Source organism: Anas acuta, chromosome 1 (genome assembly GCF_963932015.1).
Source record: "Anas acuta chromosome 1, bAnaAcu1.1, whole genome shotgun sequence".
NCBI classification, from domain to species: Eukaryota; Metazoa; Chordata; class Aves; order Anseriformes; family Anatidae; genus Anas; species Anas acuta.
Genome location: NC_088979.1, coordinates 10231606 through 10258715, shown reverse-complemented (window position 1 = coordinate 10258715; position 27110 = coordinate 10231606). Strand labels below are relative to the sequence as shown.

The 27110-nt window shown below is 45.0% G+C and overlaps 1 protein-coding gene across 3 annotated transcripts in view; it reads right to left on the bottom strand.

The window, feature by feature from the left end:
- FAT3 (FAT atypical cadherin 3) overlaps positions 1-26849 on the bottom strand; it is a 419137-nt gene extending 392288 nt beyond the window's left edge. Inside the window, exon 1 of one of the 3 annotated variants that reach the window (XM_068669037.1) lies at positions 26711-26849. The gene's annotated coding sequence lies outside the window, so the exon portion shown is untranslated. Of the gene's footprint in view, positions 1-25056; positions 25483-26710 lie in introns of those variants that run through there. The other 2 variants (XM_068669045.1, XM_068669068.1) reach the window with 2 other exon arrangements.
- Between the last annotated feature and the right edge of the window lie 261 nt (positions 26850-27110).

Below are 27110 nucleotides of genomic sequence, written 5' to 3'. Positions count from 1 at the left end.
ACTATTAGAGAGTGTCTAAAGGAGGACTATAAAGATGATGAAGGCTCTAGAGGGCAAGACATATGAGGAGCATCTGAGTTCCCTGGGTTTGTTCAGCCCAGAGCAGAGCAGGCTGAGGGGAGGCCTCATGGCGGCCTGCAGCTCCCTCACAAGGGGAGCAGAGGGGAAGGTGCTGAGCTCTGCTCTCTGGGGACAGCGACAGGACCTGAGGGAACGGCATGGAGCTAGGACAGGGGAGGGTCAGGCTGGGGGTTAGGGAAAGGTTCTGCACCCAGATGGTGGTCAGGCACTGGGACAGGCTCCTCAGGGAAATGGTCACAGCATTGAGCCTGACAGAATTCAAGATGCATTTGGACAATGCTCTGAGCATATGACCTGATTTTTGGGTGGTCTTATGTGGAGCCAGGAGTTGGACTCGATGATCCTCGTCAGTCCCTTCCAGCTTGGGATATGTTATGATTCTATGCAGTGATTTACAGACTCAACCCAGAGACTTTTCCCTGACTTCTTCTCTCCTTTCCATATTTGTAATCAGCTGTGGTAGACAGTCTCACATCACCCTCACAGCGCCTTCCTGAAGCCTGAGGAACCTACCAGGCACCTGCTGCATCCAGCCAAAAATCCACCCTCCTGAGCACTAGAAATGAAAAAGTACAAAAACAAAGCCAGCCTACCATGCCTGTTTCCATAGGGTGATTTATGAACTCATAAAACTTGAGAAGTGAATCAACAGGTAATGAAGTAAAACAGCATCAATGACAGGCTGCTGGCTGTCACTGACATGTCTGTGCTGAAAAGATTCAGTTCACTTACTGAGAAGAGCTCTCGCCCCCTGACAAATGCTGGTTGATGAACAATGCAAACATGCAGTCTGGTGCCCAAGCTTTAAACTTTTTAATCACCTCTTTGATTTTTTCAGTTTTAATTGAATTCCTGAATTACCATCTGTCTGAGCATTAGTAAATTCCATCATGATTTATCGAGGCTCTAGTTTCAACCAACATATTTAGTATCTACTCCTGTTTTGTTACCATTACTAGCACCAAAATCCTTGTTGCCTACATGCTTATTGTCAGATTTGTTTAGTCAATGTGGTGGATATAATGAGGCACAACGCACTTCAGGGTCATCTTAATGTTAGAGAAAGCCTCTGCTCCACATAATCACTGCAGCATGCAGGCATATCTGCAATAGGACTTCAATGAGGGAAGATATAAAGGCTGAAACTCAACATATCCCCAGCTTCCATTTATACTATCAACACAATCATCTGGTCATTTCTCCTCTTCTTTGACAGCTGTAATATCTGCAATTAAAATCCAAATCAGTGGGGGCTATTTTAAGAACAAAGAAGGTATTTCAGCTCAGTGGAGCACTGCGAGATTGGGTGGGATATGCTACAATCAGCATTGCAGCTCATTAAAGCAGCTTTGCCGAGGACTGTTCATTCGGAAAGCATTCTACAACCATATGTACACAACACAGGAATCGCTCAGCACCAGCGTTTGCTAAAATCCAGCCAGCTCAAGACTGGAAGCACTGCCCCTTCACAAAGAAAGAACAGGACACAACAGCCCAGTGCAGACAGATGAACATCAACTGAAGTCAAGGAGAATTTGAGGGAGGCAGTGCGATTTCTAGCTGGGGACTGGGGATCTCAAGGTGCACCCTCCCCTCTCACACAAAGCATCACAGGAACATTGCTTTAGCAACCAGTCCCAGTCAGGAATTTGGTCCATGTTTCATCCAAGAGGTACCAGAATCACTGAAGCTCCAAATTCCTCCTCCAAAGCCGAACACAGCACACCAAATCCCTGTTGATAACTGAACCCACCATAAGAAGGACACCTGCTACAGGTGGCCTTACCTGAGTAGTGGGTTGGAGCAGGTGAGCTCCAGAGGTCCCTTCCAACCTTAACCATTCTGTGAACAAAAACAGAGAGGTTAAGATCACAATTTTAAAAAATATTTAAGAACCATATTTGAACCGGACTCTGGTAGCTTAATCTTCAGTATTTCAGACCCTAAAGGCACATGTGCACTGCTGAAAGAACCCCAAACCCAGCAGCTGGATATGCATAGTGTGGGGCAGATGTGGAACAGACATGTCTCTTCCTCACCTCTGAGCAAATCCTTGGACCATCTCCTAGGTAAGGCAAGGAGGGATTCAGCACAGGGGATGCTGCTCACCTTCACTTGAACAGAGACGTGCAGCCACGCTGCACACACACCAAAGCACGTTGTAAATTCAGCCATTTCTGACAGCACGCCAGTACACGTCAGGACTTAGATATGCACACGAGCTGTCCAATAAAACTGGTATAAAAAACTACAATATCTTTTGTCTGTAAAGATAATTACCAAATGTGGAAAAAAAGAAAGTCTAGATCTCAAGAAACATAATCTTGCTTGGAAATGTTTTAATGCAGTACTTGGAAGCACAAACATTCATGTTCAAGCGGGGAGAAACATGTAGATCCTCCGAGCTGCAGGACTTTGGTGCAGCTCAGAAAAACACAATAATAAAAATAATTAGGTTTTGCTTCTCTCATGTTGGGTATCCAGGACAAGTACTGAATCTAAATCACTACTTCTATTTATTTCCCTGTTCCACCTGTTCAGAAAAATCTGTTCATGTAGAGCCAGATGCAAACTGCCTGTCTGTAATGGGCTTACATGGCAAGAGTTTGGTAGTGGGGGGCAGCAGGGGTGGCCTCTGTGAGCAGAGCCCAGCAGCTGCCCCATGTCAGATCGGAGCCAGCTCCAGACAGCTCCAAAAGGGACCCGCTGCTGGCCAGAGCTGAGCTATGAGAGATGCTGGGTGGGCCTCTGGGAGAGAAGACTGAATGAAGGGGAAAAAAAAACAATCCTTCTGTGCTGCAGTAGCTGGGAGAGAGGGGTGAGAGCTGAGAGAGAAGCAGCCCTGCAGCCCCCAAGGTCAGTGCAGCAGGAGGGCAGGAGGTGCTCCAGGCACAAGGCAGCACAAGTTCCCCTGCGGCCCCTGGAGAAGCCCCTGGTGGAGCAGGCTGTCCCCCTGCAGCCCATGGGTCCCACATGGAGCAGATCTCCACGCTGCAGCCCCCCCATGGGTGGAGGAGCCCCCGGTGGAGCAGGTGGATGTGGCCTGGAGGAGGCTGCGGCCCATGGAGAGCCCCCGCAGGAGCAGGCCCCGGGCCGGAGCTGCAGCCCGTGGAGAGGAGCCCACGCAGGAGCAGGGGGTCTGGGGGGAGCTGCCGCCCACCCGTGGGGGACCTGTGCTGGAGCAGTTTGCTCCTGGGGGATGGACCCCGTGGGACGGAGCCGTGTGGGAGCAGTTCCTGAAGAGCTGCAGCCTGTGGGCAGCCCCCGCAGGCTCAGTTCAGGAAGGACGGCATCCCGTGGGAGGGACCCCATGGGGAGCAGGGGCAGAGAGGGACCGTGAAGGAGCACAGAGACAAGCATCAGGGACTGACCACAGCCCCCATTCCCTGTTCCCCTGTGTCTCTCAGGGGAAGGAGGTGGAAGAGGGTGGATGGGGGGGAGGTGGTTTTAGGTTGCTTTTAGTTTCTTACTGTTCTAGTCTGTTAGCAATAGGCAACAAATTTCATTAATTTCCCTGTGCTGAGTCCATCTTGCCCATGGTGATAACTGTTGAGTGATCTCCCTGTCCCTACCTCAACCCAGGCTTTTTTTTTTCCATATTTTTTCCCCTTGTCTTTTTGAGGGGGTAAGCGAGAGGGTGGTGTGGCAGAGCTTCGTGGCCCATCAGTGTGAAATCACTGCACTGTCACATTGCCTGATTAAGACTGGGAAAAAACTTGGGAGCTTGGTTTCTTTTCTCTCATTTAACGCAGTTCTTTCACTTATTTTTCCAGCTTCCCTTTGCTAAGATTTATTTTAACAATATCCAGTTATTAAATGTACCAGATAGCATGAGACTAGAGATAAGTTTCCAATACACGACAGCAAAACAAATTAAAATAATGGAAGATGTCAACATACACCTAACTCCTCCCGTGTAATGCAAACCCCCTGTCCTGCGGCTATGGAACTCTACTGAACGGTTAGATACATGTGCACCCTAACAGATTTATCACTGTGAATTTATTTTAACACATTGCTACCTTCCAAATCACCTTTATTGCACTTTCTCCAAAAAATAAAAATATTGCTACTTCCTGAACAATGGATGTATTAAATTAGAATCAATGGATCAGTATCAAATAAATTTCTGTTATGCCAAGAAAGAAAAAAAAATGTAAAATGCTACTCTACACTAAGATATAGACTGCTTTTTCTTCTTCACATAGCAAATTATCAGCTGATTAACTGATACACACAAGTTTCAGGTGCCCAAGCACAGTGGCACAGTGACATGAGAGACCCATACTCTCCTGTACCAATGATGATGTGGCAACTTAAAGTTCCCAACACAGCTGTAGATATCTGTGTTTAGGCAACCCAGTTCCAGCCTTCATGCCTATTTAAGCATTGCAACACTCAGTGAGCGTTGCACCAGTTGGCTTTGGGCCTTAGTCATTTGCCTGCTCTCCAAAAAGAGCCCATGAACACTGCCAGGACAATGGGAACCAGTCAGAAGCTTTTAAAAAGGAGTTGAGATGGAAGAGGAATACAGACTGCATCCAGCCTTTCTCACAGAGACAGACAGCTGATCAGATCATTCCTTAACCCAAAGGAAAATAAAATACTCATGAATTTTCATACTGCATAAAGTCATTACAAAGAGCAAGGTTGAGAGGACGTGGTCTCTGCCAGCGTGGGTGTACTGTTTGGGTCGCTGCATTTGGCACCATCTACTGCAGCCATCAGTTGTCTTCTAGGAAGAGATTAAAAACTGAAGCACGGAGGACAGGCTTTCACTAAATTAGCTCGCAACTTCTCTTTTGCTTGCAGATCACATCAGTTCAACACAGAGCAAAGAGGGCCAGAAACGCACCAACCCGGGATGTGGACAGTCTGAGGTCAGGCCCCTGCACCACTTGATTCAAAGCAACCAGGATGACAAAATGTGCTGGAGTCAGAGACGGTCCATTAAATGCAGTTCCCTGAGAATCCTGATTTTATGGAGAGGCAGGGGAACAGAGGGTGTGCAGCCTGGTACAGTCACAGCAGATTTCATTCTCTGCAAGTTACTGAAAGCACAACTGCATTTCTGCAGTCAGCTCTCCCCTTCCCAACAGAGTTAGCACAGATAAGAGCACCTGGGACTAACTCAGCGGTGCCAAGTTGCCACAGTCACATTGCCCATATGTCTATATAAACCTGTTTGGCTTCCTTTGCTTTAAAAGTCCCTGAGTGAGTAATCACAAGGACCTTTTCATTGCTGGGTCAAGCACTTCTCTGATTCTCTGCCAGCAAATCAGGAAATTCATCCATCCCTTAAGTTACCTGGGGAAAAACGCAAGAAAGCTCTGGATTGCATATCAGTTCTCAGCTGGATCTTGCCTGAGCCCTCACTGAGAAGAGGGAGGGATACTAGCTCGAGCGAAGGCAGAACATGGACTCTCAGCCATCATCAGCACAGCCAGCTTGAAAACATCACCGCATGCAAGCACAGGTTTTCTGCCTGGGCACAGGAGGAGACCCAGGATTATGAGCAAGTCGGAGGCAGCACGGACTCTGCAGCGCAGCATGTTCCCAGCAAGCTGGTCCAACCCTGCTGCATTTCAGTCATGGAGAAGCAGCTCAGGTTTGGTCAGCACAAGCAGCAACGCTGTGCACCTCAGCTACATCCTGAGCTCACATCTCAGGACTCCACCTTGAAGCCAGAAACTCTAGTTCCAGTCCCCATCTCTGCAGCAGCAATAGCTTCATCACAGCAGCCCTCATCTACAGGAGAATAATAAATCAGCACAGGCAAAGTACCAGCAACACTCACTGTCAGAAAGCCACCACCAAGAGAGACCACCACAGTCAGCCTGAATGCTGTCTGTTCAAGGGCAGCTCCTCAAGTAAAATATCAAGAATCTTGTTTAAAGAATGAAAATTAGCAATTTTCTCTCTCTTTTTTTTTTTTTTTTTCCCCCCTCCATAAGATGTCCATAGCGAATATCAGGTCAATCTCAGCTGATGTTCTGCCTCAACCTGCTTTCTCACCTCTGGTGATATTCTTTTAGGTGGTAAGATCCTGCTTAAAAGCAAGGAATTAGGGTCACAGTGCCAGTGAATAATCCTTTGGCAACAGACCAAGCGCCATAGCAGACAATGCATAATGTGAAATAAAGACGTTTTTTTTTTTATTACATTTTCTCTGATTTAAAAATCTTAATAACTTCATGGGCAAAGTGATTTGCCTCTATAGCCTGTGAGTGGCATCCCTTTACACGGAAACTTTATGCAACTTTGTTGTACTGCTCCATTACCCTGCCTCCTGGCAGGAACAATAATAATAATAATAACAACAACTACAACTATCAGCAAAGGCATACAGAGAGTATATTCAAGATGCAAAGGAGGAAATAAAAATGTACCACACCACAACTTTGGGGTTCATGCTCCTCCAAAAATGACCTTCTGTCAACCCAACAGCAGTGACGACCATGCTGCTCTCTACATTTCAACAGACCCACAAACTTTTGTTTTAACTACATTTCAGCCATGACGTAGAGAAGTTTGGGTGGATCTGGGACCTTTTGGTGCCTCACACAAGCAGGAGCAAGCATTTGCTAAGCATTTAAAAACAACACACTACTGAAATATTCATTCATCTTTGGCAAAGACAAAATCCAATGCCTCCCTATCTGCCATAGTCTGCCCTGCTGCCCTCAGATTCTCATACAGAAAATAAACAGTTAACTCTCTTGCATGCGTTCCTGACAAGCATTTTGAACTACATTTTGCTACTGCATGCAACAGCCAACCTCTCCTCATCTCATTAAGGCTGTGCTGATGTGCGACACAGTCACAAAACACAATCGCACTCCTAAGTCTTGTTTTATTTTCATTCAATGCTATGCCAACCTCAAATTTAGGAAGGGCACAACGTTTTCTCCAGCATAAACACAAGTGAAAAATAACTTAAAAACAGACTACAAACCCAAAATGTTATTGCACTTTTCCTCTCTCGAGTCTAGCACTGTACAGTAAAAAAAGTCTGGAACATTTCCACAATGAAAATATGTAAATTAATTACCCTCTTATGTTGATTGATGCAAGTTATTTTGGTTGAGAACAATGCAAGTCACCCGCAGTTTACAAAACAATATGTCAATAAAATGAGCTAGACCTGCTGAAGAAAATATTTGTTGTAGCCTACAGCTATTTTTGCACATGCATAACCTTGAATTACAGTTTTTAGAAAAAAAACATACCACTTCCATGTTCTGATTAGCAACTAGTAAGTTGAGACTTGCTTTTCCTCAAGTACTAAGGAATCTATTAACGTACCAGACAAAAATATACCAAAGAAGGTTAGGGAGCATATTATCATCCTTCATAATCCCAGCAAATGAGAAGTGACAAAACTTAAAAGTTTACAGAAGAAAAAAAAAAAAAGGGGGTTTTATCACGAAAATAAAAATGCTTCACAGTGTCAAGTGTTACTCTCTCAGCATGTTTTCCTCCCCCACCCTCCCTCACGACCCAGGCAGATTTGCATTAAGAAAAAAAAAATATTCACCTGTACAAACAAAACATCACTACAAATAAAGCCTCCGCTGGCATCAAACCTTTAAAACACTTCACAGCATCTTCTAGAAGAGCCATCAATGATTGCTGCTCTGGCCTAAAATGTTACTCACATACAACTCTTCACCATGGCCAAAAAACAGGATACAAGGCAAACCAGGGAGGGCAACAGGTTATAACGAGTCATAGAGAAGCAGCTCAGGCTTGGGCAGTACAAACTGGGGAAGTTTTGTACCAGCACCTCAAAGGTGCTGGTACAAAAGGGATTCAAGGGTTGTAGACAATCAGACAGTGGTGGATCAAGTCCCTTCACGCTATTTTAGGTGTAATAACTCTCTAATTGTCCATAGGATGCCAATAGTGAGGACCTGCAGGTATGTCACCTCTCAAGTGGTGGGTAGGACATGCTGGATTTTCACACTTGAGGCACACAGCTCAGGGCACGCAGGTCTTGAACCAGCTACTCAAGGATCCCACAAAAATTATGGGGCTTGCTTGTTTGCTCTTTTTCAGACTTGGGCAAACTAAAATGAGTCATAAGTACCAAAAAGCTTCAAATATGCAAATATGCACCGCAAAGAATCAAAACATTTACCCAACACCTGCTTGCTGGAGGATCCAACTCCATCAACAAAATTCTTGGGTAACTCCCGTCTGAGCACCCAGCTTCTTGTCACCATCTCGGCTTCTGGGAATGAAGGTTCTGGGATTTCTGTCAGAAAACTGTCTCCAAGGCCTATCTATTTCTTGTGTTAACTTTCAAGAGCGAGATGGGAGAAAACTGTGAAGTTTCACATTCCTCTCCAATCCAAGTTGCTGGAGAAAGCTCACTTTCTCACCTCCTCCCCTCTTTCTGAGCTTTTCCTGAGAAAAGGAAATCTGTACACACTCCTCCAGACTTTCAGCATCCCATGTTACAACCTCTCTAGAGGATAACTCTGGCATCATTCCATGCTGCTCATACTCCCCAAAAGGCCAGCAGCCACGATGGGGAGCAGGGGGACAACTGCCAGCCCCCCAGCCACAAAGCTCCCACCATCAGCTGCAGAACAGACCGCGGGTCTTGCTAACTTCACTCTGCAGCTGCTAGGAAAAGTATTTCAGCTGCTGATCTGCATTACATTAAGTTGTTTCCCTAGAAACATAAGTGACATTGCAAATTCAAGTTTCAAAAATGAAATAAAATAAAATGAAATTACATTTTGCAAAAAATTTAGCACCTTCCTTTATACCTTTCTCCCTCTTCTTAAGTTCCTAAAAGGCTTAAAACCCAATAAATGCACAGAAATACAAGAAAAAGCCTTCCAATTACAGACAGGCAGCAATTTCCAAGCACTAATAATAATACCTGCATCTTTTTGGACATCATATTTAAACCTAGCAAACTAAAGCACTTTTTGCAGTGGCATTTTATTATTCAGGTCCAATTAACAGCAGATGTAAAGCTGAAATGAGATAAACACCACTTTATGCTAGCAGTCTTATTGAGTCTGTGACATTACCAAAGATCAAAAGAAGCATCTTAAGCAAGCTATTCTCACTGCAAAATAAATAAATACATTTTAATGAGAAGGAAAATATCCTGTGTGTCAAGACTTTGCAACCCATAAGTGGAACAAGTCTATCAGCCTGTAAAGGAAAGGACACCTTAAAAACATGAGATTACTTACAAACTTGCAAGAATAGCTTCTTAGACACAGGAAAAAAAATGTAAACTAATATATATTCTATTTCAGCAGGATACTTATTTTTCTACTCACCTCCTCGTAGACAAATATTACTTCTGTATAGGTGTATTACCCCTCTGTATTTCTATTTCCAGAAAGTAATATAAAAAAAATATTAAGCCAGGTCTGACTCAGAAACATGAAAAAAGGGTTCCAAAAGTCACTCCCTTCCTCTCAAATTAGACTGCATCTGTATTTACGTGCCACAATGTCAGAATGAGGGTGCTAAATCAGAATATCCAACATTTTTAAAAGGCGCATGTGATGTGATGTTTTTGCCATGGCTTTTTATATGATAGGGAAAGTGAAAACTGCCAATCTCTTAAAAAAATACGTGAAAAGTTAACTCCAAAAATCACTAAGTAAGACCACCACCTCATGAGGTACGCCTTTACTGTCCAAAAGCCAAAACAAAACAAAACAACACAACAACAACAAAAAACTATCTTTCAGAGTTCTTTCTGCACAGTGACTTGCTGAAGCCACAGAAGGCAAAACCAGGCAACGACCACAGAAAAGAAAGGCAGATCTCTGTCTAGCTGCAAACTGGACACAGATTAGAAATGCCAACACTACACCAGATTAAGATCCCCACCAAACCATCTGACACCATCATTCTTTACCCACTGAGCTGATGAGGATTCCTCCTGAAGTGCAACACTGGTCTGGAGCTGTGCTGTAAACCTAAGGATATCGTGGTCTCCAGTTCTTCTTGCTTTATGTCATGAATGTGCAAAGATGCACTGCAATTCTCCTTTCAATTTTAGCCTAATATTTTACTATGAAGTTTAAATTTATCTCAGATGTTTTCATCCCATAATAGATATTTGCTTAGGATGATTTTTCTGTTGTATTTGTGCGCTACTACCTAAAGACAGTGTTTTTGCACAAACATACTTTCATGCTTACAACAGGAAAAAAAAAAACAAAAAAACAAAGAAAAGAAAGAGAGAGACTGACCCAGGAGTACCCAGCCTGAAGAAGCTAATGCTGTGTGAGAGAAGTGATGTTTCCCGCTGGATGCCCTACCTCAGGTTGAATACACAGCATTGATGAAAAAAGGGGGAGAAGAAAAAGGAAAAGGCACATCCTTTTTATTGTGAATTCATTACAACAGCAAACAGAGAGATAGGAAAATATGACACTCCAAAACATCACGTATTTTTTGAGACAGTTGTGCAGTGAGGTAGATCAAAAAAACCCTATAGCACAGGCTGTAGAAACAAGATCCCATGGCAGATGGATTGCCATTCCCCTCCAGAGGCAAATAAGCCACATACACTCCTCTAATCATTTCTCTAATTTACAACTTGGATTAATTTATCCTACCACTTCTATGGATTCAATCAGCAACTTAATGAACACTGAATTTGTCTTTTAGCCCCAGTCTTTTGGTGGCCTGACTTTCATTACTGCTGCAACTGATTCCACCACACAATTGTATTAAATGAAGAAATTATTTCTTCTCTGAAACTACCCGCTCCAAAATACAATCTTGTAATGCACCAAAAAATTATTTTACTATGTCATATCCTTTTAGCACTGCATTACTAGTTTTACATATTCTAGAAGACTCTAGAAATTGTTTGCTTAACTTCCTTAGCCCAGAAAACAACAGGTGACTCAGTTAATTTATTTACATTTCTTGTAATTTAGCATTTGAGCCCATGGAGACATTACTTTGTTGTCATCTCCACTCACGTTCTGCCTTGTTAGTGTCTAGAGAAATCAATGCCATGCAGCACTTCATTTTTATAACTTCATCTTCTTTCAGCATAGATCTTCATAAATGTGAAAATTGAACAGGTACATAGCTTGCTGTCTCTCTAGGCCTTAAGTGTATTTATAAATAAATAAAGAGAGAAAAAAGAGATGAGGATACTTGTTAATTCAGTGCATGCACATACTTATTTTTTATTAATGTGTCCCATTTGAGTTTATGAAAGTTTTTTACATTGCAGAACAACTGGGCAGACAACCCACTCTTCTTTGTTATTTCTTTTCCATTTTGTCCCCTAAAGAATGGAAAAAATACATATACTGAAAGAGTCAGAAAATGGGAGAAATGCAATCAGGTTTTCTTTCTTTTTTTTTTTTTGGAAGGCTCCAGGATGACCTTACAGCTGCCTTCCAGTACCTAAAGGAGGCCTACCTGGTCTGATGGGAAGTGTCCCCCCCCATGGCTGGGGGTTGCAATTCGATGGTCTTTCTAGTCCCTTACAACCCCAAACATTCTATGATTCTGTTGTTCTATGAAACAATTTTAAAAATGAGTGGTTCCAAAGCACTTTCCAAACAATGCATAACTCTGGTTTTCTCATCACTTCCCAAGGTGCTGCAGCTACGTGCCAGCACTCAGCCCCAGCCATCCTGCTGACCAGCACCAGTGCTTGTCCCACCCAGTGCTGTCCTTCCAGTGGCATCCTGTCCCCTCCCAACAGCAGCTCAGTTGTCACCATAGTTCCCCCAATTTCAAGTTTTTCGGATTGAAACTTCACTATTTTAATCCCTCACTTAATGAACGGATTTCTACATAAAGATGGGTTATTAATATTTTCTCTCTAAAAAAAAAGGACTGTTAGTATTATTTTTTATATTGACATTCCCATATTCTAAACTGTGAATTATCTTCCTTTTTGATTACCCTAAGATGTTTCCAGAAAAGCTTCACTATACACTTAGCCCCCCCAGCAACTCTTCCTGCACTACCCTACGTGATCCTCAGCCATACCATGATGACCACTGACTCTTTTCAAGCACTTTAAAAACCCAAGAGCCAGAACTTCACTCATAACCACGTAATCAAATAATGAGGTTTCCTGTGCAAAATGGAAGCACGAGAACGCTCCCATTCTGCCCTGCCAAACTCCAGTCCCTCATTCAGCAATCTCCTCATTATGTACAAAATAATTGGACTCCTATCCTTGCGTTCATAGGAGAAAGGGGATGGGTGCTGTCACTCGCCCAGCACACAAATGGCTTCTACAAGCTTCAAAGCAGGGCACCCCAGTTCCAACCCCGTGACCACAGCCCTGCACAGGGGGGTCCCGCCACACACACAGCAGCACCCTTGCCATGTACAGGACACACACAGAGACACCACCTCACGCCAAGGTCAGCAATCACATGTGCTTCCCGGAATAACGTTGTATGGCCTCAATTAATTCACCCTAGCCCCTCCATCCATAAAACCCAAAGACAACGGGCTTGGCTCGCTCTGCGTGGGAATGCAGGGCTGACACCAGCTCTAGCTCTGTTTTCAAAATCAGAATGTAAGATGCTTTCTGCAGTTTTGACTATGTATCCAGTATTCTTTGCCTTACACGAATAACTCCTGATTAAATCACTGCCTCTGCTTTAGCATCTTTCTTCCAGCCTCACTGTGTGAGAATTACAAGTCTGTCTAAGGTCTCTCTCAGCTCACTGACCTACTTACTACTACAAAGACAGACATTAATAGACTTTTCTTTCTCTTTTAATTTCTGCTAATTCTTCCTTTCTAACTACTGCTTTCCAACTACAGTCTCTCTGGAAGTTAAGTGTGCTTAGCTTTGTCAAGATCTTTGGTCCAAAACCTACTTTCACAAAACGCAACGCCTACATGCTCTCAATAGCAGACATCTTCAGCAAGGCGCATTAGCAGCTGCTAACCACCCTGGGTCTTCAATTTAAAAGAAAGCTACTAATGACAGTCTCTCTTTTTTTCCTACAAAGGCCTTTCTTTACTATTATTTAACTAATATCCTTTTCTAACAGCCAACAGTACAGAGGCACTGCCAGAGAACACTGAACACACCCAAGATGAAAAGTGTGGAATTTGTCTCATACACTTTCAGCCAGCTAAATGTTATATAGTCAATGTAGGTTAGTCAACACCACCGTCACTATAGTCAAGAGTGGACTGAATCACCTACTGCAGGTGCCCTCCCAGACATCTGGGAAGGAAGGAATCCCACTTGAAGGTGCTTATCATCAGCCCTAGATGATAGCAGCCTTTACTGCTAGGCTGAGGCAACCCTTCACAGATAGGGTTCAGTTATCTTAAACTCTGCTGATGTCCTCAACTGAGTTGTTTTCAGATGATTTTGGTCCTCTATGGACAAACCCTGAGGCTCACAGATGTGACTCCAGACTATCTTAAAGTCTAGAGCAAGATTCTACTTTCTCTGTAGTATTACCATTCAATTAATTTTAATTTTTATTCTGTTGTTAAGTGATCTTTACAGGAAAGGGAAGAGTAGGAGGGAATTCTCAAGTTAAATCAACAAACATACCATGCTAACCAGCATGATCTTCACTTTGCTACCATGATGGAGCTGGGCCAAGATTACACAAAGCACAGCTGAGGACATGGATGAGACATGCCCTGCTGGAGTGACTCAGGACCTACAAGGCATTAAACTGGGATTTTTTCTTTTCTATCTTCCCGTATCTATTTCCTTTTCCCTTGTATATTCCTTGCTATACACATACATACATACTCTGCACAATGTAAAGTCCAAACAGTGAGAAACAAATAAAAATGAGCAGAGGAAAGATTGAAATCACAAAGCTTTGGTTTTCAGAGAAACGGCAGCTAATTCTCAATTCCAGAAGAACTGGATCAGCAGAAAAAAAATGGTGGCAGCAGATGTGGTGGTCATCAGGGGGTCTCCTCCAGGCCACATCCACCTGCTCCTGCGTGGGCTCCTCTCCACGGGCTGCAGCTCCGGCCCGGGGCCTGCTCCTGTGGGGGCTCTCCATGGGCCGCAGCCTCCTCCAGGCCACATCCACCTGCTCCACCGGGGGCTCCTCCACCCATGGGGGGGCTGCAGCGTGGAGATCTGCTCCATGTGGGACCCATGGGCTGCAGGGGGACAGCCTGCTCCACCAGGGGCCTCTCCACGGGCTGCAGGGGAACTTGTGCTGCCTTGTGCCCGGAGCACCTCCTGCCCTCCTGCTGCACTCCCCTTGGGGGCTGCAGGGCTGCTTCTCTCTCAGCTCTCACCCCTCTCTCCCTGCTGCTGTAGCACTGTTGTGGTTTTTTGTTTGTTTGTTTGCTTTGTTGTAGCTTTTTGTTTTGCTTTTGTTTTAAACAACATGTGAACCCGATACAGCAAAAGAACAGGGAGCCAAAATCTCTTACACCCACCTGTGCTCTTCTGACCCTAAGCAAAACCAGCAAGCATGTTAATTATTGGTTTAAATGGAATGAAGCGGTGTATCAACCAACATATTGTGAAAGGGTGATGAGGTTTATACTCCACACAAAAGAAGTGTAACAGGCTGCAGTACCAACAAGCTCACCCCAGAGTTTGTCACCTCCTAAGTCCACCAGCTCTGTACTGACACATTAAGTAGAAAACTCCCACCCAAAAGAAGCCAACCACACAACTACCTTGAGGCACCTTCTTCCCCCCACGAAGAATTACTGAGCCTGTAGCTCAACAAAAGTTTGAAGACAGCAGGGCTTGCTCAACCACTTGCTCAACTACTATTGCCTGTGTGACCATGAAGCAAATCAATTAAACTGCCTCTGCCTTGACTCCTTTACTTCTAAAATGAGAGTGAATAAGGATTCTGTCTTTCCTCATGAAGCTTTTTGAGATTTACCAGTGAAATAAATTACATGTTTGTGGGTTGAAGCTGTATTCCCAGTAACTAAGTGCAACTGAGCCTCCTGAAGGGGCTGGCTGTGAAGCCCTGCAAGCCAATACCAGACAGCGGCAGTTCAGGGCAGTTTAGCAGCATTTTATCTCATTATCAGTCATTCCTATCAGACTGCTCCATAAAACCCCTCCTTCTAAAGAAGGCATCTTCCTAAACACACACATGTTGAATACCAAGATACATGAAATGTTTTGGAGGACTCATTAGAGAAAGTTATCACTGGAAGAAATCAGAATCTCATGTGTTTACAGTACCTCTTGAGGTCTAATGCAAGTCTGTCCATTTAAGAAAAGCAAGCTGGTTTGTTACTTATCTCCTCCTAAAAGACACAGCTTTGGGAATTACTGCTGAGGGTAAGACAAGCCCACCAGACCAGCACCTGCATTGAAAACTTGTCCCTAAAAGCATTCGCAAAGTTGCACACGCCAAGACCCGAGGGTGACAGGCGGTAACATCTCTCTACACGTGAATTTGGGAAATCTTCCAAAACTTGTAAGGGTTTCAGGGTTTCCACTTCTCCCTTTAGTTTCTTGTTTCAGTGGTCCACACCGGGAAGAATGCCTGGCACGCAGACAAGGATGGTGAAATGATTTCCTTGGGGGGAACTCTTGGTCTGCAGACTTATTTCTTCATTCCTTAACTACTACATGGATATCTCTGGCTGGATTTGAGAGTCTGTGTATTAGAGAAATAGTCTAACCTTTATAATGTTAACAATACAGACAGCAATGAAGTCAGCTCCATTCAAGGTCCAAGCTGAATGCAGAAAGAGTTGCTGCTTCTGGAAATGGTGGCAAAACCCTCACTTTTATTCCTTCTGTCTGCATAGAGACCAATGTCAAAGTCAATCCATGAATGGCCATGAAAAAGCTGCTGAGCCTTAGACAGAATCAGTAGAGGAAAGCCAGCCAGAAAAAGTCTTTTCTTTAAAATTAACTAGTCCACTAAGCCCACAGGCTAGTGCATTTTTAGCCTAATTCTTTGGTTTTGTTTGGCTTATGATAAAATAATGTTAATTAAAATGAAAGGCTCTGAATAATAATCAGGAGGAAGAGATGAGTACAGTCTGTGGTATTTCTGAACCTAGATCTCCACAAACGAATTCCTCGCACCTACACCTGAGGCTGACCTGCTGGAAGAAGCTGTTGAAGTTGCAAGGCAGAGCATGCCACACTCTGAGATGGCTGGTTTTAAAATGCTGCTCTGTAAAGTGCAGCAGCTCAGCCATCACTTTGCAGAGAACTCTGCTCTCACCTCAACAGAAGAGATGAGCCTCAGCCTTATGCTCACAGCATCACCCAGAGAGAAGGATGGAAATAGCAAGCCAACCAGCCAAATCTCCCTCATGAAACATGTCCAAAGTGAATCCATCTTTGTCATTTTCACAGGATCTCAGCCCTATGACTTCCTAACAGGCATCTGAAAGAGAGATGCTCTCAAAGACTTGATTTTTTTCTCTGGATGTGAAACCTTCCACTGATTTTATTAAGGCATATTTGATCAAATGCCATGCCACAGGCAGGCAGCTCTGGCTCTACAAGGCTGTTTTGATAGACCTACTGCTGAATATTACTGCAGATAAAGCTACCCTAAAATCCAGCCCTGAGCTGTCATTCCTGTTACACTCAGAGCTGTATAACTAAGCAAGGCCTTAAATTACAGCCCAGGCTTACATTTTTAAATATTTGTTATAGTTACCCCTGGATACTTTGCTGTGAAACTTGATCAACGTGTTGATATATGCAGAGATTAAGTCATCTAGCCTCTACTGGCAGAGAAATGAACACTCACAAGAAGAAGTTACTATTCCTTTTGTCCAAAATCCAAAGAATTCTTAATCTCAGCTTCACTGTGGTGGATTGAAAGCGACTCCACGAATGCCAAGAACTACTTAGCTGAAAGGACAGTACAAACCGGGACTTCTGCTGACCTCCAGCAACAAATACAGTTATGCAGTCAGTACAATAAAGAGAGCCCACGCATAAAATGAACCCTGAAGGTGGCCAGTCCTATTATGGATAACTTTACAATCACGTAAGAGCAGCATTATTTGAACTCTTTAAGGATACACCATAGTAACAGACAAAATCTTCAATGCACACACGCGCTGCAAAAGAACTCCCACTCCACACAGGATAATGATCTACATAATTTCTGCTTAATGATTCCTATTAAAGTCAGTGTGTGTCTCTGTACAGTCCCTGAAGGGCATCTGTAAGAATGGCCGTGAGCACAGCATGCTCTGTGGCCACAACAAGCTCCATGCCCAGCCCTTCTGCACACAGCTGCTGTTAGAGCCCCCAGCTGCCCAGGAACAACAGCACCAACCAGGTCTACTTGGGTTCACAAGCTCCTGACTCAGTACAGGGCTGACCTCTGGCTACAGGAGAGCAATGTTGGTCCTGACAGCAATATCTGAGCAACTCTCATGATATGGGGCTGACGTACCCAACGGGGCTACCTAAAAGAGTAGAGATGCTCCTAAAACTCTAGCAACACAGAAATCAGGCAACAAATGACTTTTGACGTAAAAAGCTCTTTGACACTGCTAAATGGACTGAGAATATCTCACCATGGGAGAAGAGCATATGGTAGCTCAAAAGCAACAGAAGTGAAACAGCTAAATTATATGCACAAGAGGTGATCGTTCTCCCCTCTTGCAAATGACCCTCTTGATGCAGATGTGATGCATGCCAGTAGGGCAGCCTAACACCTTGGGTGTACACTGAAAGCTGACTGTGAGATGGATCCGTTATGTCTGCAGGGGTGATGGAATGCTAAATTCGTTTTATGAATGCTCTGGCTAAAAAATACACAACAGAAATTATGAAGCCAACAGAAAATATCTCAAAAGAGTTACTGCAAGAAGTGACGTGATTTTCTGCAATAAACATGCTCCTTTAGCCTTTGTCTGCCTATCACAATGACTACTTATTCAAAGCTTCTGAGAGTAGATATTAAAATTCCCTTTATTATTATTATTATTATTATTATCCTCTTCATTTCTGCAGGTGAAACAACAAACCAGTAATGTAAGGAAAAAGACATGCAGAAAGTTACCAACACTTTTATAAGAGTCAGAAATTCAAATCTTGTTTGCTGTCAGCAAGGTCATTTTACATTGTTGTCTCCCCACATCTGTGTGCAGACACACTTCCTGCTTGCACATACAGTTAGCTGATGAAAAACTAAATATGAAAGCACACCCTAGGCTTGCCCGTCTAAGAACACCAAACAAAAACATTAACTATGACATTTTAGCTATGCTGAAAATTTCAAGTAGTTATGAGAGCTTAAAAAAATTAAACATTTAAAGTAAAATATAACAGGGCTAAAACTCCTTCATCTTTCTCCCCCTCCCTATTCCCCAAACAGGTACGTAGCATAGCCCAGGATCCCAAAACTTCCACATTCCTTTCCTCAGTAACCACCATCAGAAGCCAGCACCCTCCCACCATTTCTTTGCACATCCTTTGCTCCTCACAGTTTGTTAATCCATGCCCAGAGTAGTACCCTCTATCCATTCCTTATTCATCTTGAGATCCTCTCTTGTCCCTTCCGCTTTCTCCCTAGTCTCCCCATACGTACACCCTACACGTGAAAATATCGGTAGTGGGGACAACTGATTTTTTGTTGATGGTTCAGAATCATTTTAGCTGTCACCAAAAAGCTCCAAACAGTGGAAAACAGCTCTGGGAAGGATGTCCCAGGATGCAGATTCTGGGAACAGCTAAGGAGTAAGAGAGAAAAGGAAAAGAGCTTGCCAAGGCATGCCCACAGCAAGCTCAGAGGACCAGGACTGGGGCCCCAGTGTAAATCCAGCTAAACCCAACAGTGTAAATTCACCCAAAACAAAGCCACTGCAAAAAGACCCACCACTTGTTGGAGGAAGCCAACTTGCCAAGCCCCTTCAGCAGGATACACTCCTCACCATTTATTCCAGACCTCACAGTACGGCTGCAAATGCAGAATATTTGCTTATGCTCCTATCTGTATCACAACGCTCTTTAGTAATGCAATAAACCACACCAAAAGAGCCTTGTGGGCACCTTTAAATATTCCCTGCACAAACCATGCTGGGCAAAGAGCCTCCCAGGCAGACACTTGCTGCACAAGGCAGAGGGAAGCAGGCCAGCAGCCCACTGCACGGCAGCACGGTGAGCAGGCAGAGCACCATCCAATGCCCCAGAGGTGATCCAAAGCTCACAGATCATTTGGTGAGAGCTGCGTCCACATGCAGCAGGTCAAAAGCAGGATTTTAAAACTGGACTGCTTCATGAAAACTCACAAGAATGATGCTAGTGTTCAGTAACACACACACACACACACAAAAAAAAAAAATCAAGGTCCCTCAGAAAAGGACAGTGGGGTTCTGTACTGGCTGTAGATGAGGGGAGAAACTGAAATGCTAGAAGCACTACCAAATCTGCCTGTCAGATGCAAACAAAAAAGAGGAAAGCCCTCTCTCTGCATTCAGAAGAACAGCTAAACCTTGCTGAAATTCCCCATGCTGCCCAACCTTGGGGCTCCTGCATGCTGCCCAGCATGCTGCCCAGCATGCTGCCCCTCACCTCCACACCGTCCCTCCGGCTGCTCAGCGTCTGATCACATCGAAGTCTTTTGGCTACCGAGAAGTAGCAGCTGCTTTTTCACTCTGTTTGTATCCTGGCCCTGAATGAAAACCTCCAGCTTAAGATAATAACAGTAATAATAATTATTATTGTTGTTCCGCCCAATCCTCTAGCTTCTTTGCCAGAGGAACATTTCCTTCTGGGTGGCATACAGTTTTTTTCTAGCCCCGGACCACTACAATAATACGGACACCCACCACCAAGGGCAAAGCAAGAACAGAAAATGGTATTTTTTCCAAAGTGCAGGAGCAAAGGAAAAGGCTGGGCTTTTCCAAAAGAAACCAGCAATTAGGGTCTGTTGAAGATCCTAACTGTGAATAGCAGTGCTTGAATTTTGGCTAAAAAAAAAAAAAAAAATCACAGCACGCCTTTGGAAAAAGAAAAAAGAGTCCATGTAAAACCTCAGCTCTGGATTTATTGACTGCCTGTGTATCCATCATATGCATCGCACTGCAGTGAAAATCCATAAAGATAGGTCATCCCAATGAAACACCAGCTGGCAACTCCACCTTGCATGTGATCACACCACAAAGATGCAGCCATGCAAGCCGTCACTTAACTCACCTGACCGCAGCATGAGCTGCTGTTACTTAATCATCACTTAGAGGATTCAAATGAAAGAATTTCAAACACCACATTTAAAAAAAAAAAAAAATAACACCCCAGACATGTAAATGTCAAAATTATTAACTAATTATTTAAATATGAAGAGTCAACAAACAATTTCAGCCTGTGGCAGAACAGAGAGACATCCTCTTAAGACTCTTGGATGCCGTGATTTGTTTAAGCAATATGGGACATAATCACGTTTAATATTAAAAAGATACCAACGCAACATGTCTGATAGCAAAACTGACATTTATACTGTCATTATATGCACTTGTCACTACATTTAATCTGCATTATCATGTGAAGTGCTCAGATGGCTTGAAGGCAAAAGTGTAATGTATGTTCAATGTTATTTAGGAATATTAATAAGCTCCTTTATTTTAAAATGTGAAACATTAATAGTTGTTCTGAAGAGGGCTCACTTTTAACCTTTAACAACACTCAAGTGGCTGCAATTTTTATCAGATTGTTTGGAGTTTGATTTAGTTCAAGTCCTGAAGCCACAATTAAACTTGCAGCTACCTTCTCTCACTAGGCTTCCTCCAACAGCTGGAATAAGCTTTGAAGTCTGCAAAGACACAGGAGAAATGTTATTTACAGCTGGTTTGCACAGTACAAGCAGAGACAAGTTGTGTTGTGCATTTCCAGGGCTGGTGACAGACCATTTCTCACCAGCTCTACAGGAAGTCACTGAAACTATTTTCCCCTCCCCAGATGCTCTGTAGGCTAAGAAGCTGGAAATGCTGCAAGGCTGGATTCAAAGAAGTGCCCAGAATAACCCGAAAACAGATCTCATTACAGTCAGCATTAAACCCTACCACTATCTCCACTGGAGACGGACGTAGCCCAACTCACAAGCATAAATTCAGGCTTTCAAGCACAAATCCCAAGCACAAATACATGTTTGGAGGAGAATGGATTGAGAACAGCCCCGAGGAGAAGGACCTGGGGGATGAGAGGCTCAACATGAGCCAACAATATGCGACTGCAGCCCAGAAAGCCAACCATATCCCAGGCTGCATCAAAAGCAGTGCGGCCAGCAGGGTGAGAGAGGGCATTGTTCCCCTCTGCTCTGCTCTGGTGAGACCCCACCTGGAGCCCTGCATTCAGTTCCGAGGCCCCCAGCACAAGAAGGACATGGACCTCTTAGAGTGAGTCCAGAGGAGGGCAACACAGGAGATCAAGGGGCTGGAGCACCTCTCCTGTGAAGACAGGCTGAGGGAGTTGGGGTTGTTCAGCCCGGAGAAGAGAAGGCTGCAGGGAGACCTTACAGTGGCCTGCCAGTACCTATACAGGCCTACAGAAAAGCTGGGGAGGGACTCTTTGTCAGGGGGTGCAGTGACAGGACAAGGGGTAATGGCTTTAAACTAAAAGAGTGTAGGTTTAGATTAGATATGAGGCAGGAATTCTTCACTCAGAGGGTGGTGAGGCCCTGGCACAGGCTGCCCAGAGAAGCTGTGGATGCCCCATCCCTGGAGGTGTTCAAGGCCAGGCTGGATGAGGCTTTGGGCAACCTGGTCTGGGGAGTGGAGCTGGGTGGGCTTTAAGGTCCCTTCCAACTCAAACCATTCTGTGGTTCTGTGATTCTGACTGCTGATAAGCCACCCACCTGGAGAGTCCAAGAATTCAGTGGGATGCTAAACCTATTTAAAAGTAAATGAAAACAGTAATAATAACAAGAAAAACACAGATGCATTTTTAAGAGAGAAATCCACTCAGTCATCCAGGAGGGGAGGAGGACTTCAGCCCAGAGAAGCCACCCCACATGCTGTCACCTCTCTCCAAGCAGCTCACCAAACAAGGAACAATATCATGGTCTCTGCACAAGCACATAATGACCAAGGCAACGTTCTCTGATGTCAAAGGAAGTTACACTCATGGACTGAAAGCTATACAATTAGTAGAAACGTCATCCAGGAGAAAGAAATAAAATATCATGTTCTCCCAGGCTAAGCCACTGGTGTTTTCTGTTTGTGTTAACTTGCTGTAAGTGCCTGCAGGGCCTGTACTTTGATTAACTGGGGATGACTGGCAGTACAGGCACAGACACGTTTAGGTAGAATTATTATAGTATCCAAGCTCATACACCAAGAAGGGCAGAAAAATCAACAACAGCTCAATAAAACAACAGTGAATTTTCCAACACAAAATGCTACACCACTCCACACCAAGGTCTGCTCTTGGTGCAAGAGAAGAGAGTGAACTCAGGAGCTTTTGAGATCAATCTTAGCATTGCTACGAATCCCACAGAACACCATTTCACCCAAAATGACTATTCATTTGCCTGGTTTTGTATGAAGTTAATCAGAAAACAAGCTAAGACCACTGTCTCTCAAACCACCACGTGATACATACTCTGGCCCAGCACGCAGCCAAGACCTGCCTCCAGCTCCCAGGTCAGCCCTCCACACCAAACACTACAATGAACGCTGTCCCTAGGGTTTAGACAACACAGCGAGCGAAGAACATTAATGGCTATGATCAACTCTTTGAACAACTTGAACCACACTTATAAAAATGGCAAAAGGATGGAAGTCCATGCAGACCCCGGAGCTGGGGTGTGGGCAGCGGCCCAGCAGGGCTGTTCTGCGGCCTGTTCACAGCGCTGCCATCTTCTGCATCCTGACAGTCCCAGCAGTGCCCAAACCCAGCTGCCACCAACACACTCACCCACATGTAGCACCACTGGTATGATTTTAGGGTCTGATTTGATGCCTGGTACAGTATCTATTATTACCTATACCTGCACAAAATGAGGCCTATACGCTTATCTAAATGAAGCAAGAATTGGGATTGGTTTAGTGCGGATGCATAAATTCTCATCGAAAACAAGCTAAGGGACACTAACAAGCTATAATTTATAACTGTTTAAGATATCCTCGTTATGCACATCTCTTACACTAAGGACAAAGATGCACATGGGAGACAAACTACTCACTGTCACATCTGTTTATATTGTCTTTTGTCATCATACATGAAGAAAATGTCTAAAAGTCTTGGGTGAGTGCATGGTAAAAAAAAAAATGCTTAGCCCCCCAAAACTGCTTGCCCTGGAATTACAGATACCAAAATATTCCCACCATAAACTATTTTTTTCAAAATAAATAACAGACAGATCCAAATACCCTAGTCCCTGTCAATATTTTTGTTGCATACTAACAAATCCTCTTGTATGACACTTGAAACACATTCCTGTTGAGAAGAGTAGTTTTATTGCATGGCCACGACCTGGAACAACTTTCAGCCAGCACTGATTAAATGCAAATTCTGATATGCTGCACCACACACCTTCCACACAGAAAAAAAAAAAAAATAGTATCAAACACTTCCCATTTGTCTCTGTCATTTAATATAAAACATTTATCTGGATGCTGGATATATGAAGTGTCTCTGAGAATAGCTCTCCAGATCACACGCACAGAAAAAAACTCACTCAATGTGCATTGGCTAAGTGCAAATGAATTAATGAACGTACCATTGCTGTGGATAGTATAGTCTATCACTAAACTGGTAATTTGCAAATGAGAAGCCAAGAAGCTGCAGCCATTGCTCTCTCCAGTGCAGTCCCAGAAAGCTTGCAGGTGCAGAGTGCCTGATCCTTCAATGCTCAGGGACAGGCTCAGGACGTGATCAATGACACAGCCAGCACCTGCCCATGTTTACTTCCACTCTTATTTGCCCTGATTTCTTCCCAAGAATGCCTTGCTTGTGAAAGGCACAAGCATGACATCTAAGTGACTTGCACCCTCCCTGCACTGACAGACAGTCTGGAAGGCAGCAGAAAAGCAAAAGCTCCCCTAGAGCACACTCCAGGATTAACAATAAGGGAGGACTACTTCTGGATGGAAGCTTTGGCCCATTGTCATCTATGGCAAAACTCCCAATAAAGTCAACGTAGCCAGGATTTCACCTCTCCTGCAGCGATCTTGTCTCCCTGCCCGTTCTGCCCTGGGACTTCCAGCCAGCACAGTAAGGGTGGTATCCATGCCAGCAGCTTTTGTGTTGTGGGCTGCAGACAGAAGTCGTGAAACCCTTCACATAAGCAATCAAAGGCTCATCAGGCAGGGAGAACTTTTAGGCATTCCCAAACCATGAGGGATTCCAACCTGCATCCAGAAGTAGGATGTTTCGCATTGGCACACCATGGTAAAACAAACCTTCCCCTAACCAACTTTCTGTCCTTCAGAAAAACCTGACTGTAAATACAAGCAATATGAGTGCAGCTGGCATGTGTCAGAAGACATTTGAGAATTCGGCACAGAAATACATCTGTAGTGGAACAGCAGCTATGAACTCCTAACAAGCAATGGCTGAGCACCCTAACTCCCTCATAATTGCTCCCTTCATTGTATTTGACAGAAACCATCAACCACAGTACATCAGGTCACAGCAGCACAACTTCATGGTGGGTGACCACATAACCTGATGTCCTTATGTCAGAAACAGAGCAAAACAGCACGCAGGGAAATGGGGTAGTCAGACCTTATCTCTGCACAGACGATAACCACACAGAAACATAACATACATTTAAGGAAGCATCCCATGTACCACCAACACACAGGTACAGGGCATGGTCATTAAGAAGCCACCGGATGCTACATCTTGTTAAGAATCAAGCTTAAAAAGAAAAAAAAAAAAAAAGAAAAAAGAAAAAAAAAAAGAGCAAAACTGAAGAAGTAAAGAAAAAGACACTATGATTTGCTGCATCAAGGCAAGTACAGCCAACCTGCTGATTTTCTACAACTCTAGCACCACCAAAGGATCAGGCAGAGGGATATCCCCAGTTTCCAGCCCTGCAGTATGCTTGCTCCTACCTGGCTCTCTCAACAAGACTCCAGTGCTTTTTGGGTGCAAAAATCACGGCTGTAAGCTCTTTCTCAGCAGCACTCTCCAACGGCAGGCTGGCTCTGTAGGGATCTTTCCTTTTCTCCTTGCTTCTGTCACCAAGTCCTTTCCAAGCAACAGAAGTAACTTTTTGTTCAAGTGCAGGATAAGCACTCCGTATGTCAGCAGGAATTAAAAAAGGCAGATGAGACCTGCCCAGGCTGTTTTGCCATGTTCTGCTTTCGCAGCTAGAGCCTCTGCACAACTGCTCCAGACCAGGAACAAGCCCTCAACGAGCAGAGACAGTCCGGGCAGTGGCTAGGAAACAGTGCAGCACTTCTCCACATTTCTCATAGCTCACCGTTTCTTGCTTCCTTTGCTGAGAACTCGAAACAGCTTTCATACAGCAAAGCATCTGCTAAATGAGAGAGAAGTTAAAACGCCTATGCCTGTGGAGAAGACTTTTTTTTTCTCTTTTTCTTTCTGCTGGACAGAGATTGGTTAAGGATTCACAAAACCCCAATCAAATGGAGCACCTCTCTAAGCCTGTCTGACAGTGCTGCAAAGGCAAAGCAAACGAGTAAGAAGGAAAGCATTCATTTCCACGAGTCTCTTCCTTTTAACCAGCCTTGATGCTTTAGTGCCTCTGCCGGGATGCCAGCACTGACTTCCCTTTATGTCCCATTTACTTGCATTTATTTTAATTGGATCTGGGACTAAGGACACTCGGCAACCCTTAATCCTCCCAACAACAAAGCAAGGGCACGAAGCCACCACGAACAATAACAAAAAGAAAAAAAGAAAAAAAAAAAAAAGAGGGAAAAAGACACCCACTGATGCGTTTCTCGGGGCAGCGCGGCTCTCTCTTCCTCCTGCAAATAATCCAGCTGGGTTCAAAAAGTGGGCAAGGAGAGGCTGGATTATTTCCTTTAATAGCACAAGTTGGAGCTGGGAGAGCCACGTTTAACCCATCCCCGGCCGGAGCAGGGGTCCTCCAAGTGCCTGCAAACGGGAAGGGCAAGACGAGCCCTCCCTTTTGGACGCATGTGGGGAAGAACTAGGGAGAGAGGGAGCAAAATGCGACCAGCAGGTCCTCTGCTAACATCCCTCCCTCTCTCCCCGGCCCAAGCAGCTGCAGCCGGTCCCCAGGCTCGGCCAAGAGCAACTGCAGCTGAAGAGCAGCGACAGGCACACACACACACACACACACCCCGTTACCCTCACCCTGAGCATAAACAGAGAAAAAGAGGGGGAAAATTCAAAAAAAAAAAAAAAAAAGCAATGCAGAAGGATTAATGCTATTACAAATTCTATAGGAATATGCGCTGGTCTTGCCTGCACGGGAGCTAAAACCCGGTGCAAAGCAAGGAGCGAGCCGGGGAGCGGCCGCTGCACCTTGCAGGGCAAAGCGGGCGAGCGCCCCAAAAGAAGGGGCTGCAGCTGGGGGGGGAGCCCCCCAGGAGCCGCAGCCGCATGGGGCCAGCGTTAGGGCCGGGGCTGCAGGGGGAGCGAAGTTTTCCCCGAGAGGCAGCCCCCGTGCCCTGCCGAGCCCGTAAGGTGGAAAGTTTCACCGCGGACCCCCCCCCGCCACCCCCAGCTTTGCACCCACCCTTCCCTTCTGGCACATCCCCACCGGGTACGCACCGGGCTGCTCAGCTCCGGGGGCTGCCCCGCCGTCCCCCCCGGCGGGTATCCATGCGGGCAGCGGCGGCGGAGCCGGGGCGAGCAGGGAGCGGAGCGGAGCGGAGCACAGCGCAGCCTGCCGGGAGCCCAGCCCGCACCCGCCTCCCGGCCCGCAGGGAGGGACCGCGCCCACCCCCGCCCGCCCACCCTACAAACCCCCAAAGCCCTGCTCCCCCCCCGCCCGGAGGGGCTGCACCCCAAAAGTGTGTGGGTCGTGTCCCCCCCGCCCCAGGGGTTGGGGTCGCCCCCTGCCCGTGCTGAGGGGGGCATCGCTTCTGTGTCCCCGCACCGAGAGAGGGCTCTGTGGTGGTCTCCCCCCCGGCTAGGCTAAGGGGGTCCCGGGGAGCAATGCCCGGGCTAT